The sequence below is a fragment of the Apium graveolens genome, chromosome 1 (genome assembly GCF_009905375.1).
Source record: "Apium graveolens cultivar Ventura chromosome 1, ASM990537v1, whole genome shotgun sequence".
Classification (NCBI taxonomy): Eukaryota; Viridiplantae; Streptophyta; class Magnoliopsida; order Apiales; family Apiaceae; genus Apium; species Apium graveolens.
Window position 1 is genome coordinate 6,819,896 of NC_133647.1, and position 19,546 is coordinate 6,839,441.

The window sequence follows — 19,546 nt, forward strand, 5'->3', positions numbered from 1 at the left end:
AAGAACTATTAGAAATGGGATAGATAATCCCTGCATCTAGCCATTTGAGGATTTCTTTCTTCAAAACTGCTTTCATGATCGGATTAAGCCTTCTCTGTTGCTCAACAGTAGGCTTGCTACCTTCCTCTAGCAGAATTCTATGAATACAATAAGAAGGGCTGATTCCCTTGATATCTGTTATAGTCCATCCAATTATCGACTTGAACTCTCTTAGAATTCTTAAGAGCTTTTCCTCATCACTACCTGAAAGGTCAGATGCAATAATAACAGGAAAAGTAGATGCATCACCTAAAAAGCATACCTTAAGAGTTCGGGAATGGTTTAAGCTCAAGTATACGAGCTTCCTTAATAGATGGCTTGAGGCGCTTTGGAGATTTGTTAAACTCCTCCAATCCAAAAGATTGAAAAGGCATATCCAGCCGTCGCTTCCAAGAAGAAGCATTCAAATACTGCAAGTGTTCATCACCTTCATCATTTTCACTATCTGAATTCCCAAACAAGGCCTTCTTAAGGCATCAGACCTTAGCATTTGATCAAGTTCTGAAGTAACCACAGAATCGACCAACTCCACTTTTAAGCACTCCTCGTTTTCATTCGGGAATTTCATTGAATTAAAAACACTGAATGTCATATCATGATCCAGAACTCGAATAGTAAGCTCACCCTTCTACACATCAATCAAGGTTTAAGTGCAGGTTTTTATGGGATTGGATCAGAATGTATATCATTTGTTCTACCCCTTTGAGATATAGGTTCTTGTATGCCAGATCCAGGGAAAAGACCTTTCCCTTGTAGCCTCTTAACATTCTCTTCAACTTGCTCATGAGAGATTTTTCTTGGTCTCTTGCTTTGCTGCTTCACAGGAGAATGAGACAAATTCACAGGTGCATCAGCATTGATTAAAGATCAGGATTTGGTGTAAATGTCCCCTGTGTCTCCTCAGCAATTTCATTTTTAATCTTGAGCAATTTCTGAGAATAATAGGCTTTTATTAGCTTTCTTTTCTTTGACTTTGGTCTTGGACCAAAACCAGTCTTTTTGGCACTTTCAACGATATCAGTAGTTGTGCCCACCTTAGTTTGTAGAAAAACTGGTCTTGGAGAAGAATAAGATGTTAGGTTTGGGAATTTGGAAGATAAGGTAACATTATCCTCATCGTTATCCGACTCTAATCCTGCATGCACAAGCTTCCTCCTGATAGATTCTGAAAGAATGAAGAACTTATGTTGCATCAACTTTTGGCTTTGCTACATCAGGATTTGTAGCCCTCTTAGCCAATTGTTTCTTTCTTTTTTACAATATATGTATTTTGGGAGACACCTGATGTGGCTTCTGTTTGAGGTTGTGGTGGTGGTTGAGTTTGTGTTTGGGGTTGTGTGTGTTGTTGGTCTTGGGTTAACTACAGGGGGTTTCCAATAGTTACTGGCCTGCAACTGAGCACTCTGCCTGTTATTAAGCCATAACTCACAGGGAGCCTTGCAATGAGCAAGTTCCTAGCAACCAAAGGCAACCTCAAAGGAGATAAATTCAACTTATTTTCATATTTTGAAATTAAGTCAGAAAAAGCACTTTTTATCAATTTAAATATTTCCACAACTTGATTACAGGGTATAGGGGTATCAGGAAAATAAATATTGAAAATCAACTGATAGAATCTAGCATAATACATTATATTCCTATCAACGGTTAACCTATCACCAATAAAAGATAAAACTACTCTACCAAAAGCATAATTTGAACCATGAATCAGAGAGTACCCTATCTGTTGTGTCATGATGGGAAGAGCATCAAAATTTCAGGATTTATTGTTGAAAGCCTTTGTGATGCAGTCAAAGAAGAAATTTCATTCCTTCCTGAGCCCATTCCTCTTTAACTGACCAAAGTATTCTTCAAATCCTTATGATAGCCTATCTCAGTAAAGAACCTCCTTATTTCAGTATCTCCCATGAATTTAGTGTAGGAGCTGTGAGCAGGCAACTACAATGCATCCCTCACAGTTTAAGGAGTAATTACCATATTCTCAAACACCAAACTTGGAGTTCCATTGGCACCACCATCATCATAGACTCCAGTTTTCCAGATAGAGAGTACCTGGTCACCGGAGATTGTGGATGGAGCTTTAAGAGCAAACCCAATCTCACAGGATCTAAGAAAGTCCTGAAAAATGGGAAATCGATATTCCCATTGTTGTTCTCCAGTATAACAGAATAGTTGTTAGTCACAAACTTTGCATTTCCATAGCTAAAAGGTTTGGAAGCAACTAGTAAAGTCATTTTGAATTTGCAAGGAAAAAAATTGAACAGAAATTAGGGTTTCAGAGTTTACGGGTGAGAGAAAGAGAGAGAGTAAAATTGCAGAGAAGAAGATGATAGAGATAAGTAAAGTGTTAATTTGAAATCAAAAATTTAATTTGTATAACACATCACTCCATTAACTCAGAAATGTTTAAGTTTAATGGGACACATGGCAGCATATAATTGACTGTAAAAGAAATCATGTAATCGTGTAGTAATGGTAGTTACTGCGCGCATGGTGCCCTAATATAATGTTTTGTGTATACTCAAACATTTTATAAATCCTCGCAGCCATTAAAAAACAACTGTAATTATGTAAAAATTACCCTCTTGCTCGAGTGGGAAAGCCCAACCATCCCTTGATGAACACATTCAAAGTTTATTCGTAACTAGCATTTCTTCGATCTTGAATCTTTATTACAAATATCTCCTACCAATTTGAGGTATGCTTCATCTTCACAAAGTATTAATCCAATATCTGTGTATTAATAAGAATTTCTTCATTTGCTTGCGTTGTCCCATCAATCATTTTCCTTATCCGATATACGCGGCTTTACTTTCTTATTCCTTTAGTTAATTTTCTTCATACGGTTCGCTAACTACTCCAATTCAAGCCAAAATCTCATACTTACAACTTATCGTGTATACAGATTTCCGCCTCTGATGTGATGTCCTCGCAACAATCCCGTTATCGGCATAATGGTTCTTATCTACACGTAAATGTCCACCATTTATTGGCTTGCAATTATCCATACTCATCATATAACTCTATCTACTACACGGTTTCATTTCACTTCCTTCTTAAAATGTTCAAAGGATAGACCTTACAAAAGAAGGAAATTTATGTATATGATACTGATTGGAAACATTTTGTAAGGAATAAGAGTACAAGGAAACAATCAGAAAGATCAATGAATCAAGAAATCATAATTGAGGATGAAAGAATGAATGATGATTTGGATATGAGTGAGACAACCATATTTGTACTCAAGATGGCCAGTCTTTTATACTATATGCAATACAATACATGATTAGGTGGTGTCCCACCAGACTCTTTTTCATTTCGATAAAGCGTCACACCATAACACTGCTTGTCTCAATGAGAAAGCAATATTTTGAAGAAGGTATGATTTGAAAAAGATTCAACAATTTTCTTGTCATCTTATAGAGCTGATCATGAAAGAAGTTCATACTTTACTCGAGATTCATAAGAATATATAGGATTATAGAAAAGAATGATATCATTGGTCGTCATCCACATTTTATCTATTTACAGCTTCAACGCTTGTCCGATCAATAGATCTCATTTCGAGTCATATATTAACTTTAGAAAGTTCTCTGAATTGCCTTCTTAAATCATAAATTCCCATGTAATGGGTCTTGTATCTTTCACGTTACGCTTCCATGTTTATAATTCGACTTTATTTACAGTCTTACGAGATTTACACTCATAACTTCAAATTTTGCTTATGCTGCTGATCGTTCAACATATCGCCTCTTTTGCTAATAACGTTCTTCCTTTAGAAAGTCTAGAGATTTCCTCCATCTTCTTTGCTCATACTCGGGTTCTTGTGAATCGACGTATTCTTCGATCTCTAATCGTCTCAGAAATTGGATGAACAGTTACTCCATACATTGGTTTTGTTGTTAAACTTATCAGACAATATTTACATTATTCTGCTAGTATCAATCAAATCTTCTCCATAATAGCGAGTCCACTTGGCCTTCTAAATGAACCATACTAACTTCTAGAACAAGTATTCTTCTGCATAATCTGAATCTTATAACAAACAAGAAACCCAAGTAGTAATTGGACAACCAAGTTTTAAAACTTGTTTTGTTCAAAGGATTTTTAGAAAAAAAATTCTGTGAAGAAAATCTTTTTTGAAAACTGGTTTAAAATTTTGAAAATCATACACCTGGTCGTCATTACTATCTGGGTTGGTTGTCGTCCTTCTCAACAACTACAAGGTATCAAATTAGGGAAACAATCAGGTAAGAGCCCATTCATATCCATATATCTTCTACCCTTTATTAGGTCCATTTGCGTTCATTGATTGACAAAAACTCCAATTACCAGTTGCATATTATCTTATTCGTAACTTCACTTCTAACTTTCCATACTGGTCACACTCCTGTCATCATCTCTTACGATTACTCAGTATAATAAATCCATCCAGTAATCATCAGATCTATTTTACAAAATAAGGTTGAGTAATATCACATCACATTACTACTATAAGCATCATGTTTGGTCAGTAACATCATCATCTACTTCCAAGAAATTTCTGGATTTCCAATATTTTTAAACTTCTTTAAAATCCATCTAGCTCACTTCGCAAGATAATCATGAGTGGCATACTTACTAATAGATTCCATATAACCTGGTAGCGGTTGTCTTCCGGAACACACGTATCCTCACTCTAGGTCCTTTCTCACATTTCTTAATACCTCGTCTATTCACCATATGTTGTAGCTATCGAATCCATCCTCATAAGTGTTGTTATTTCATAAAACGAGTTCTAAACTGATGTCATAGAACTAAGGTGGAGGGTAGACAGAAAAGATGCACTCACAGTCGAACATTCGTTAGAACCAAAATCAACATGTGGGGGATTCTCGAATAGGTAGTCTCGCATCAAGGGATGGGATAATAACGTGAAAATGTGCAATCACCTGCAACAGGATGTGACATGGATAACACTGGTGGATGAGCGGGCGTGAATCAGATGATGGTCCTCCGACTGAATGCTCTGAATGATCAGACGATACTAGGATAAAAAAATTTGGCATCGCTGCTATCTGAAAATCGCATTGCCAGATAAGAATCTCAAATCTTATCACGAATCATACCAAAACCTATTATATAGTCACACTCAACCTCTCGATGTCCTATTTTTCTATTTCTTAATCATAATCCTAACCCTCTATCCATTCCCGACAATCTAGGCTTGTTTCAGTGACTTATAACCTGTAGCTCTGATACCAACCTGTGACACCCTCCAAACTTGGGTCAGAAGTTTGGGGCTCAAAACACATACACCACAATATATAAACCTGTATATAAAATATTATATGCATTGACCCTTCTTTACACAACCACAGATCGCAACAGGTAAGAGTATGAAAACTAAGCCACAACCTTAACTTTTATTACATCGTACCAAATCCCAACTAGTTCAACTTACATCTGATAATGATATCATTCTTACCATTTCGCATAACTCATTTACAATATAAAGCTCCTACTAGCTCGATCCAACTTAACCTGGAATCCTAGATCGCACACTGGACTGGGAATCCTCGTTACCAACAATTTCCTTTTCAACTGTTGAAAACATAAAAAGGTTTGCAAGAGTGAGCTAACTAGCTCAGCAAGTCATAATAGCAACAACCGAGGTTAAACAATAATCAATTAAAATGATTCAGAAGAATCAAGTTTCTGAATAAGCAATGGAAAGAATTGGATATTCACTTTTCATTTTAAAAAAAAAAACAAGGTTGGGCTGCTGATCAGTCACGCACTAACCCCGAGCAAGGCTCTCAGCTTTGCTCTATTAACTGGATCCAAGGCACGCATTGGCCTATTATGACAACGAATCTGGTCCGACCACGAATCTGGTCTATATTTATAAAACCATCGAATTCTAAAACAATTCAATATGATAACCAATGTAAATTAATAAGCTGAATCATAAATAACATTTATCTTGAAGCATAGGGTGATTCACAATACCATGAAGGTATAACAAGGAATTCAAAAAGATTGGCTTTCAATCAAGGAAAGAATCAGAAAGTAGAAGACCAAGGATTCAAGGATTCCAAGGATTGGTCTTCTGTTAAACAAGGAATAAGGGTTGCTATGTCAAGCAATTCAATATCAGAAATCATTATATGGTAGATATATATTTGTGGAGTAGTATCGTATGTGTCTGGCTCGTATTTGAGAATTCAACAATCAATGGTTTATTAAGAATAAGGCTTATGGCTCAAGATCAATAAGAATCAGGGTTCAAGGTTGAATAGTTAAAAGTGCTTGCAATATAAAACAAGAGTTATTTTGTATAATTGCAACATGTTATGATAAAGTTTGAAAATATTTTCAATATATCTTGAAAAAAGGTTCATAAGTACTTGCCTTATTACCGATGATATCCAACTTTACTTGTACCCATCTAACAGTTTTACTTGTCCATCACTTTCCTTCTTTTTCTATGCCTTGCTTCTATTTATCAATCACTCGCCTTCTCTTTCCATGCTTCACTTCCATTTGCTGATCAGTGGCTTTCTTTTCTATGCCTCATTTACTCTGCTAGGCATCACAAGTATTTATCAATATTCAAACTCATATTATTCTAATCGTCACATAGACATTATAAGCTTTTATCTACCCTTCGTTTCACCAATATCTGATTTACGGATTGAAAGTTATGACTAAAACAGTCAAACAATAACCACATAGGCATATAACACATCAATCAGATAGCACGTAGCACATAGCACACAAGATATTTGATCAAAATAATTTTTCAAAGAAGATTCGGGTTCAAAATGATTTCAGGTATTTATTACAAATTTTTAAACATCTTTCGGAATTATAACGGGACTCTGAATCATTGTATAATAAAATAATAGGGTTCGAACACCCGAATCTGACTTTAAAATAATTTTATAATAATTATCGAGCGTTGAAAATAATTTAAAATAATATTTTCAAGCTCGATACTATTTTTCAAAATTTTTGAATGAAAATAAATATTTAAATCTAATTAATAAATCAATTAAAATAAATTAATAATTAATTAAATTAATTAATCAATTAATAATAAATTAATAGATTAATGAAAATAATTAAAAACTAATTAAAATTAATTAATAAAATAATTTCAATTTATTTTTGGAATAAATAAACAATTAAAACAATTTTCTAAATTTAAAATAAATAAATATACATTTTCTGATTTTTAAAATAAATGAAAATATAATTTTTGGAAATAATTAAAACAGAAATCCAGAATTTGTAATATTTGTAATTTACATGAATTTTGAAAAATGGAGAAAGAAGATGACCCTGTAATAATCAAGAGGAAATAATACAGCTGAGGAAATAATGCGGCCCATCATGCATCAAAGCATCTAACTCAAAATTTACTCCGTCGTCCCAAGCTTTTCCGGCCACCCTTCCACCAGCCCAGATCGACACCACGATTACAGAAAATTATACCCCGACCTCCAGAACCACATCTGCAATAACAGATTGGTTGAATATTTACTGAATAAACCGAAGTTTCAATCGGAAAAATACGCCTTCGTTCATATTATTTTTCTGATCAACCCCTTCCCCGAATCGTCCGTTGATTTCAAGGGTACCATTCAACTTGTTTTTCAACAATCTATAACACAGGCGTAATCAATTTCATGTAATAACCCTTAATAAAGAAACACCTAATTTTTAGTTAAGAACATTCATACCAAGAACCCTAATTTATGAATCCGAGAATCAAACACACTTTTCTACATGTTATTGAACCCGATTTTTGACATATAATATACCAAATTGACCAGAAAAATATTATCTACATGATGGAATCATCAAATCATATCAACAACATCAAGAATAAATTCTCATAATTTAATCTATAATTAATTCGAAGTAAATTAATTAAATAAGGAAAATACCTTGAATCCTGCATAAAAATGGATGATTGATTATGAAAGTACTTTTCGAGAGTTTCGATTTGATATATGGCACGCCCGAATCGGAGTTCGACAACGCCTTCGTTCGCAAGTTTGATTATCAAGAACGTGACATAAATTCGACATTTTCTCTGTATTTTACGGAATTTTACTGACTGATTATGATTGTACGAATAAAATGAAATAATAAAAGGGCTATATATATTTATGGAATATTGGATCATGTTGGATCAGTATTGGATCGATAATTCAGTAACTTAGCCGCTAGGTAACTGCAAAAACGCTCTGATGTAGTACCCGTATTGGATAATTATCCCAACCGGGCTTCTTATAAAACCCTTTATACGAAAATAATGTAATATTATCCCGTCTTTTGAGAATACGAGTTTTAGTTGATTCACCGAAATAATTATTTTATCGAAAATTTTACTGCCGGGCCGCGCACGGGTTAAACTGTAATCCGGATTGAAAAGTCAAAACACGGAAAATGTCCGGAATTACCAGATTAGGTTAGGAAGGAGTTTTCGGAAGAGTTTCGGTTTGTAAAAACATAAAAACGGTGGAAGTTGGACGATTCACGGATTTATAAAATAGTTTTGTAATTATTCAGAAAATAATTAATAAATTCATAAATTAATATAAAATTATATAACAGTCCAAAAATTACTAGAAAAATATCACAATTATCTATATTTTATTCTCGATATAATAAAACTAACATACTTATACTTTACCACATTTAAGCATCCACATATCCACCCCAATCATCTAATAATTCACCAAAAATCACATAATAATCACATAATAATCATATATTGATAAAAACAATTACACGCGATATTCCTCATATTATAGTAAATTATATCCACAACTCTAAGATATAGTTTCAATTAATTTCCGATAGACAATGGAGAAAGTTTAAATCTCTAAGTTTAAAGGTATACTTAATAGTGATTAAGGTTTTAGTAGGATACCAAAAAATAACAGAAACATAAATAAAGTTCCCGATTATGTTTAGCTTTTAGTCAAGAAACAGATGCGGGAAGCATAGTTATTTAAGGAGGTTGCAATTAAACATGGTGGGATGCACATTGAGGGTGAGGGTGGAGAAGGATATGGACAGGAAAGTGATGATTTGAATGGCAAATAACGAGTGAAAGTGACATTGGAAAAAATGATATTAGGGATGAGATTGGAAAAAATGATAAAGCCATATATGATTAACCCTTGTAAGATACATGCTTAATTTACCCTTATTGTGATGTTAGTCTTAAACTTTGTTTTGCTTCATGATAATTTGAATCCCTGAAATTTGACAGCTACTACTGCGGATGGTATTTTATCTTTGCTACATCTTAGTCTCTGCTAAGAAGCATAACTAAGCCAACCCAACAAGCATGTAGGATTAAACTTTAAGATTTTTTAAATTATTTGACTGCTTATTGTATCTTAACTTTGACAATACTATACCAGATTCTATTTTCTCTTTTATTATTTCCCTTCTACGATAGCTAAGTGATCCTATACTAAATTTAAAGGTGAAGACTTCTGAGTACCTTGTTCCTGTTTAGGTAATCTCTAAAGATTTAAAATGACACAGGTACACGTGCATACATCCAACAAACTAAGATGATGCATGACCGCATGAGTTTGTGAAGGTATCACAACAATCTCAATCTTTTTCAAACATAAAATATTGGTCGTGAATGGAGTTACATAAGAATGAAATGTGTTTCTCCGAAGTCACAAGATTAAGGAGCAAAACATATGTATTAAATTTGTAGTTTAATTTGATTTATTTCTTATTGTATTCTTCTGGTTAAATTTTAATGAGTACAAAGTACTTTTTTGCATAGTACTTAGTCAAGCTACTTATGTTGATTTCAGAGTCTCATACCTTTTTAACACAGACTATCCGCAAAAACTCCCCAGACTGGTCCTAGACGCGGATGGAAGTTTGATAATCTTTAGTGATTTGAATGAGACAATTTGTGCTCTGGATATTTCTACTGGTATAAGTTCAGTTCCTAGAAAGGGCACAATTCATGATGATGAAAATTTTGTTTTGAGTGATGAACGCACTGTGATATGGCAGAGCTTTGACTATCCCACAGATACTTGGTTGTCTAGTGGGAAACTTCGAATTGATGGGAGCTTGATTAACAAAGTACAGCAACTCACTTCTTGGAAAGGCTGGGATGATCCAGCTCCGGGGAATTTCTCTATAGGAATAGATCCAGGTAAAAGTCTTGAACTTTTTATGTGGATGAACAAGTCAGGGGTGTAAGACCAATGCCTCTCATAAAATGGCGAGCTTACTGAATCGTTACCACTTAGTGGTTTGTCATGGTGAGTGTCTACAACACTTCAATTTCTGTTGATTTTAACCCACACATCTCTTGTAATGTTTAACAAGACAATATCTTTTATTTATTTTCAGGATCCTAATACGGATAATATGGTCTCCAGCACGATTTTCTTTTCAGAAAGTACTGGTTTGCAAAGGTTAGCAGATGTGTTTTCTTTAAATACACTTTATCTTTTGGATTGTTAACTCTAGTATAATGGCTAATTGTTTTTCCTCTTCATTCAAGGTCTAAGGGTGACACATGATAATATTTTAGCTACAGTTTATTTAGATATTGGTAAATAACCTGTTAAAAGAAATAATGGACTAGTAAATTGTTCCTAAATGTAGAGAGCATGACAATCAAGGTTGCATTAAGTATAATGATGTCTGGTTTTATCCTAGAAATTTGGAAGAGCGGCTAATGAAGGAAAATATAAACTAGTATAACATGTATTCCTATGCGTAGAGAATAGAAGTATTAATTTTATTATGCTAATTGATAATTTTAACTTTGCTATCAAAGTTCTATGTATTTTATCATTTCACATCAATTTTATGAACAATGTCTTGTAAGCATTTTTTTATAAATGCTTGGTGGCATTGAGATACTTTTTATTCTCTGATCTATTTTCTTAATTTCACCGGATATATCTGCTCAGGCTCTAGAGAGAATTGGCCGGTCTGTGTTAATGGATGAAAGGATACCAAGTAACCTGATTGTTCTATATTGTGAGAAAGTTTATGCAGATTTTGTGCCTTTCCTCAGAAAAGGTAAGGAATTGCTTTGAATTTGATACAATGAAACTACTCTAAAAAATAGTTTCTATTTATTTTATCTATGTATCATTCAATGTTGTATGAGCTGAGATTTACAATCTGAGCTACTGCTAAATGGTATAGTTATTCAAAAGCTGGAATATGAGAGGTCGGTTCTTTTGATCAAATTTTGTGTCTCACTCGGATCTTATTTAGATAATAAGAATGACATAATAAGTTTCTTTTATGATTTTATGTAATTCATGCCTACAATTAGCTTTACCGTAATTAGTCAGGCTCAGGTATAATGATCATGTAAGAGGTGTACTCAGTATCAGTTCTTACACTAGAAGGAAAAGATCTAATTGCTTGTGCAAAGACTAGAATTGGAAAATATGGGCTTTAATGTAATAATTTGTTATGATGTAGTGAAAATCCATGTATTGGTCTGATGATTTATTGTTTGGTATTCCTCGGTGTTCAGTTTTATGTTAACTTATTTTATGTTAACTGCTAGGATATTCAATGATTTATTGCTGGTCTTATGATTTCCTTGGTGGTCTCATGATTTAAGAGTCTTATATAAGTGAAATTAGTTGTGTTAGCAGGTTTTCCTTACATATATAAGTGAAATTATATAAAACATGCATACATACATTTACTTTAAATATATAAAGTGGCCTGCTTGTATTCTAGCATACCTAGAAATTTATTAAGTCAGTAAGGTCCAATATATGAAATTTGCAGCAAATCATAGAATGCAAGCTTTGGTTATATTATATTTAATTACAAGTGCACTTTGTTGTAAATCCATTTTAAAATATTACATTTTACTGTCTTTACTTTTGATGTATTTTATGTGAGATATCTTTGTACTTGCATATCTTTTGAATGAGGTTTGACATTTATGTATTTCCATTTCACAGATAAAAAAGAACATGAAATATAGGCACAGATAATGTCTAACTATGGGGTACGACTCTTTCTGATAACTTGATAGGGATTGTTAGTTATACTTGTATCGACCTAGAAAACTAATTAGCTATACTCTTTTAAAAAAAAATCTATTGATGGAAGCCTGTTGTAGATATAAAATGTATGTTAATAAATATTTTTTTTGACAATATGCAGGACATTCATCCATTTTCAGGGAAAGAATTAAGAGATGACAGCTTCGCTCAGTTATCATTAACATTAGTAATATGGTTTGGAGATGAGATTATTATGTACTAGTATGGCTTAGAGATGAGACTATTATGTATTATTACTTTAATATTATGTTGTTACTGAGATTATTGTTTAACAAGAGCATGTAATTTAAATATTTTGAAATTAACCGTTCCATTTGTCTATTCCAGTGTAATGTATGTTTATATACAGTATTACATAATATCTACTACCGTTGCTTAATTATAGCAAACTGGTGTTACATTTGATAGAACGGATTTTTAAAATAGGCTATGTGGGCCCATAAAAGAATGGGACCTATCAGCGGGGCCCACTTTTGAAATCTTGATCGAACCTAATGTATCACTCATTTTACGTTACATTTGGGCCTTTCAATGTTATAATAGTTGCCTATTATAACGTTTACTTCTCTATTACAATAGATCATTGAAGTATTATATTAGGATGTCTATTATAATTCTCGTATACGTAACGCCCCTTGATGTTAAAGTAGACCTAATGTAACACTTTTTGGGCCTACTGTAATACCATTTAGGCATTACAATATCCCACTTGTGGCGTAATACAAATTTCCTTGGCTATTTTACATCCAATAATCCTATTGGACATACCAGTATCAAGACTTCTATGCAAAATATGTCTTACTTTTGCATCTTTCATAATAGATGAAATATCATCAGGAGAATAATCTTTCTTATATGTATCAACCATCTTTTTATCTTGACCAACAACTGATACTACCAACTTCATTGGCCTATGAGGACCATCATAAATACTACTCAGATATTCAGGATCTGTAGCTTCCAAGCACATGTCCATCTTGACCTTCCAAATTGGATATCATGTATCTTTAGAATTTGAACCTTGATAGCTTCATACCTACTCATATTTTTGCTAATGTGTGTTGTGGCTGGGGTTAGTGGTGAATTCCGTTGTGCTTCTATGTCTTCCATTAAAGATTGATTTTCAGATCTTAAACTATTTGTATATTAATTGCAAGCTCTGATACCAATTGTTAGGTTTGTAATACAACTGTAGTGGGTGGGGGTTAATACAGTTTATGCAAACAATTCGATAACAATTAACAGAATCAACAGTTGTTATATTAACAGGTAAAAACTGATTACAAAAGTACTCTCTCAAAGAATGAACAATTATTCTTGAGAGCTGCTAGGTTATCTGAAAGATATAACAATTCTTAACTCATATAGATTAAACTTAATTTGTGCTTATATAATGCACAGTGACACAATTAATAAGAAATCCTATTCTATTATAATAAGGAAACCTAATACATATCCATATATTATTACTTCTGAAATAAAGTTTTTCACCGCCTTGAATTATGCAATCAGTTTTCCTTCTTGAATATCTTTTGAAGTGACTAAATCCTGATGACATTAAATGTTGATTATCAAGTACTGATGGACAAGTACTGATGATGTTTCATTCAGTAAATACTGATATTAAGTCCTGATAATAAACTCTGATAGGTTATATCCTGATATCATCAATTATATCTAATATATATTCATGCACCATTCAAGTTTTATGTGAGTTAACTATAACAATCTCAGTATTATAGTTAACTCCTTAACCCACTAATGATGATCTGACAATAGCAAGTATTAGCATAAAAAATACTTGAATAATTAAACTATAAACAACATATAATAAGAAGTATCAAAACACCAACAATCCCATACTAGCATTCCACAAACATTCTTACTCATACAAATTTAGTTCATAATAAACGTATCAAAAGAATCCCAAGATAACAAAGATGTTCGTTCATAAGAAGAGATAAATAAAAAATAAGAAATGTTTTCAATGGCTGAATTCTTCTTCATTGATGGCTTCTTCTCCTCCTCCCTTATGCGGCTCCTTGTTCCTCCTCTCTCTATTTTAGCTCTCGACTATCTATCTAATAATATATCTAATAAAAGTCTTTTTTCAATGAATTATTGCAAATACAAGGAGATTTCACAATTAGAATTGAATTCCATGAAACTAAAAAATTTGTAGTTGACTTTTTCACTCGAATTCTGGGCTTATTTAGTTGGACAATAAAATTAAGACCAATTGTGCGATAGTGTATACAGCGCAAACGGCCCATAAATTCTAATTTTTAATTAAATTAAACTTTACCTCTGATTTTTTAAACTCCAAGACTTTCATTATTACAACTCCTTCATACTTACATTAGAATATGAATATTTAATAAATAAAAATCTTATTCTATATAAAATAATCAAAATATAAGGGAAATATTAAGATAAAGTGCACACTCATCAATGCTCATCTGATGCTTTGATTGCATAAGATCAGAAAATTTCTTGCAATGCTTATTGTCAGTAGGTACAAAAATGATGTCATCATCATAAATTTGAACCAAAAGCGAGTCTTTACCTTTATTGATGTAAAATAAAGTTTTATGAATTGTAGCTCTTTTGAAACCACTATCAATCAAGAATTGAGCAAGTATTTCATACCAGACCCTTGGAGCTTGCTTGAGTCCAAAGAGTCATTTTTCTAGCCTTTAACATGATAAGGAAATTTAGGATCAACAAAACTGAGAATAATGTTTAACATATACATCATCTTTCAATCTGCAATTCGAAATGCACCTTTGACATCCATTTAAAAAAACTTGAATTTGATGTGAGCTGCATAAGCTCAGAATATCGTGATGATTTCAAGTCTGGAAACATGAAAAAATATTTCATCATAGTCAGTATCTTATTGTTATGATTGATCTTTTACAATAAGCCTCACTTTATTCTTCATTATAGCACCGACATAATTTGTCTTACTTCTGACACCAACTTTGTGCCTAAAATTGACTTATTCTTTGGCTTAGGCATCTATTTCCATAATTCATTCCTCTCAAACTCATTAAGTTCCTCTTCAATTTGCAGTAACCCAATAAGCATCTTCGAGTGCATCTTTAACTTTTTTAGGCTCCTACTTGATAAAAAGTTGTGATATAGATAATCATCATGTGTTGCACTTCTTGTCTTTCCTAGGAAGTTGGTAACTTATTACTTGAGCTTGATGCTTCCTATGTATTGGATGCATTTTCAAAATTATTTTCATATGAAACTTTCCCTTAATCAGTATTGTCACTTTCTGACTGAGGTGTATTTCATTATGTCACTCCTCGTATATTAGAGCTTTCATGTCGTGATTGGTGTCATTTCCTGATTGGGTGTCAATTCCTAAATTGGCTCGATTTTGCTTGTTGGAGTTTCTAATGAGCTTCAATTTTGGGAATTTATTGTCCCTTCTAATTAAGTATCTTCTTCTGATGTTACTAGGAATTAACTGACTTTGAGTAGTTGTTCCCCCTCCATATTTGGATGTCAAATAACAACATCAATATCTCAGCTATCATCAGGATCACACGAGTTATCGGTATTTGAGTCTTCATCAGGATTTGTATCATTTCCTATTTTTGCCTTTCCATTAACAAAAATTTATTTTTCATGGGAGTCCTCTTCAAAACACTAATCTTTTTATCATTAAATAAAATATGGATAGATTCAATAATATTCCTAGTTCTCATATTAATAAAAGCTTTGGATGGAGGATAATAAAGAAAATACCTTCATCTACTTTTGTGTCAAACTTACCAAGCTGCAAACACTTGCATCGAAAAATGTGAAAATACTTTCAAACTTGGCGTATTTTCCTTGATCATTTGATAAAGAGTCAAACCATGTATGTTGATAAGTATTAGGAACTTCAGCCCAGAAATAGGTTACGAAAATTTAGCTTCTCTTAACATAGTTTTTCCAGCTTCAGTAAGTATCATATTCTTCCTTTCGACCACCGTATGTTGGAAATATTAAACTCAATATCATTATCACTTTATGGAATTTTCGCTTTTTGATTTAAACCATTTTCAATCAGTGGCATATGATCCAAAAGCTCTTCCGAGCCTCGCCTTTCTTGTGGAAAAAATACACCAAGTAAATTTAGTAAATCATCAACACTTAGTACGATATAGCTCTTTTTGTTAATAGACACTCCAAAAAGATCAAGATGCAATAACTATATGATTTATCAAGTGACCATTCAGTTTTGCTCATGAAAGATGTCCTCTTTTATTTTGCTTTGTGACAAGTACGAAAGAATATGATATTTTTGGTAATCCCCTACCGAATAATTATTTACCAACTCATTCATGTTGTTGAAATTCTAACTTTTATCTAGTGATGCCTTACTGATAAGACATGTTGATGTTATATATTTTCATGCCTCTATTCAACTATTGTAATTTTTATTGATTTTTTATGAACCAAGTCAAAAGTCATAAAATACAACATGATAATAGTTGTTATGCTCAAAAGATCTTAATTTAGTGGGTCCACCAAATCCATATTTTTAATAATGACTTTTTAAATTTGAATGATGATACTGTCATATTTACATCTCCACAACAAACAATTAGGCCAGCCTTAGTTATGATAACACTATCTTATTTTCCTTGATGTGTTCACAACATCTCATATCTAGAATTACTGTATTTTCCCTCCTATATTATATAAAAAAGTTGAATTAAGTAGAATTTTAAGGACTCCACTTGTATTGGGTTATATCTTCCCATCTTTAACAAATTTTATACAACTCTCTAATACATTATATTTTTCAATCACAATTAAAATATTATACATAAGAAAATCTTCAAGCCATATTAGAGTAGCATGTCGCATTAAATGTAAGGTAAATAATTTTCAAAACAAGAATGTGTGAATTTAATAACTATAATTATTAATTAAAAATGACTATTTCAGGATAGGTTTATTTTTTACTTATAAATTATATTAATGTCATTTTAGTAAAAGAAAATCTTATTGAAAATGAGAATATATCAAAAATAAATATTTTATTTGAAATAAATAGATATCAAATAGAACTTTGGTGTTTAAAAATAATTATTATACTCTATTTTTTACGCCTCATTTACATGAAAAGTGCCTGATATTTTTGGGCTTTGTACCTACTCATTTTAAATAACATAAATACTTAATAACTTTGGGCCTGTTTAGTAGATTGGGGTTAAACCGTCCATATGATTTAGTAGATTATGGTTAAACGGTCCATGTCTAGAACTATTCTAGATAGTTAAATTTCATGATTATATAAGTTCAGTTTAACAGAGGTTAAAGACACATTCTTTTGAAATCTTTTCTCTCATATCTTAGCAAAACAAAAATAATAGTTTCTACAAGACCCCTCTTCTCAATAAAATGTTTTCATTTTCACCTAAAGTTTTCTCTCCCTAGCTTATATTAATTCATAGCATAGAGCATATTCCATAATAATTTCTAATTAGTTGTTTGAAGTACAAAAGAATTAATATTTATTTTCATATAATTTTTGTTGTTGGATTACATATGATTTCTTTATCCATGTTTCCTGTCTAAATTTTTGATTTGAATTATACTATTTTCATGTAATTATAAGAGATCTTGTTGATTATCATTATTATTATAGAATTGATCGACATTAAAGAATTAGTTTGGTAAAAATGATAAATTGAGGATTTAGTGACAACAAATTAACAATTGTTACTCATGTATATAATTAAACTGATTTATTATGATAATTATAACTATTATCACATTTGAAATTTACTTAAATTCATGTTGATTAAATATTTACAGGAATCAATGAAGAAAATGCTCCTACATGGAAGAGGTGAGAAAAATCATGGTGTTTTACCACATCATATATGATGATTCTTTATTATATAATTGTGTTGACATTTTTATAACTTTTTGATCTGTGTAAATTTTTTAAATAGTATGGTGAGTTAATTTATTAATATAGTGATGCATAATTTTTAACTTGATCTAGTAAAGAGGAGTCCTGTGGTGCCAATGCAGTCTTGTTGTTTTTGTTCTTTTCTAGGTGAAAGAGCCTCCACAGTCTCTGGAACAGCAGGCACTTCCAGATCTATTTCGAATGCAACCTTCACCTTCCCACTGGTGCTTGCAACAAAAGAGTCTAATATATCTTCATCCTCACTAACACAAAAATTCAAATCAATGTTCCTAAAGTTGTTGCATTTAGTATCCTTTCCCTTCTCTGCTATAATAGCTTCTTCAGCAATAGGTTTATCAAACTCAGCATCCGTTGAATCAAAAGATACATTCGTATCAAACCCTCTATGTTTTCCTTCATTTTTTGGGTTTACAACATCTGGGCGATAACTTTGAATAGATGCAGATGTAGATGAAGAGTCATTTTTTGAGATGCCAATTATTTAAAATATGGGAAATCCAAGTAATTTCCCATTGCTTAAAAATTTAGACTCCCTCTTCACCCCAACATCACAACTACTTGAGGCAGCTGAGACACTCCGAGTAGATTGATGATTAGGTTCTTTTACAGTTTCTCCAATAAGCAAAGGATTACAAGAAGCCTGGTAATGGATCGCTGGTAATTGGTGTTGTGCTCGTGCTTTGATTTGTCAAATGCAAGAAGATCAGGTGTTGTGCCTCCACAAGGATTCTAATCGGGAACTTCATTTGCCCATTGAATATTTTAAATTCATTGATTGCTTTATTGTAAATGAAATACCAAATGTACATTAATTTATATGCCTTCAATTTAATGTTATTCAAATTCTGATGTATATCATTTTAAGAAATTTCTTTTAGTTTAGTGTTCTATTTATTTAAATGAGGAAAAAAATGTTTTATTGATTTAAGATAAACCAACTATAATGATTATGCATATGTATGTAGTTTCTTGACATTTATCCATTCTAATTTGTATAATTTACATATGTATGTATGTCATAAATTTATAATTACTATGTTGTCTTAGAGATGACAAACTTAAATTCATTTCTCTGCATCATTTATCAAAAGTGGTGAAGTAGGTGATGAAATATTTGGACCAATATTATTGTACCATTTATGGTGATCATTTTTTATGGCATATATTTTGCTCATTGTGTGCCATTTTGTTGCCTTGTTTTTTGTGTATTTCAATTTTATTTTATTTATATTTTTTAGTGTCTAAGTAAAGATATTTTAATTAGATTTAATTTTATTTTTCCTTTTTAACTACTTATTATATGTACATAGGTTTGAAATTTAAAGGCTCGATAGATATATATTATATACTAACTTTGAAAGCAAATGGCACATTCTCTTATGCAAGTGGGACGGTCCCTTTATAAATGAGACGAGTAATGAGACAGTCTCAATTAACTGCAGAATGTAAATAACACTAATATAAATGCAGT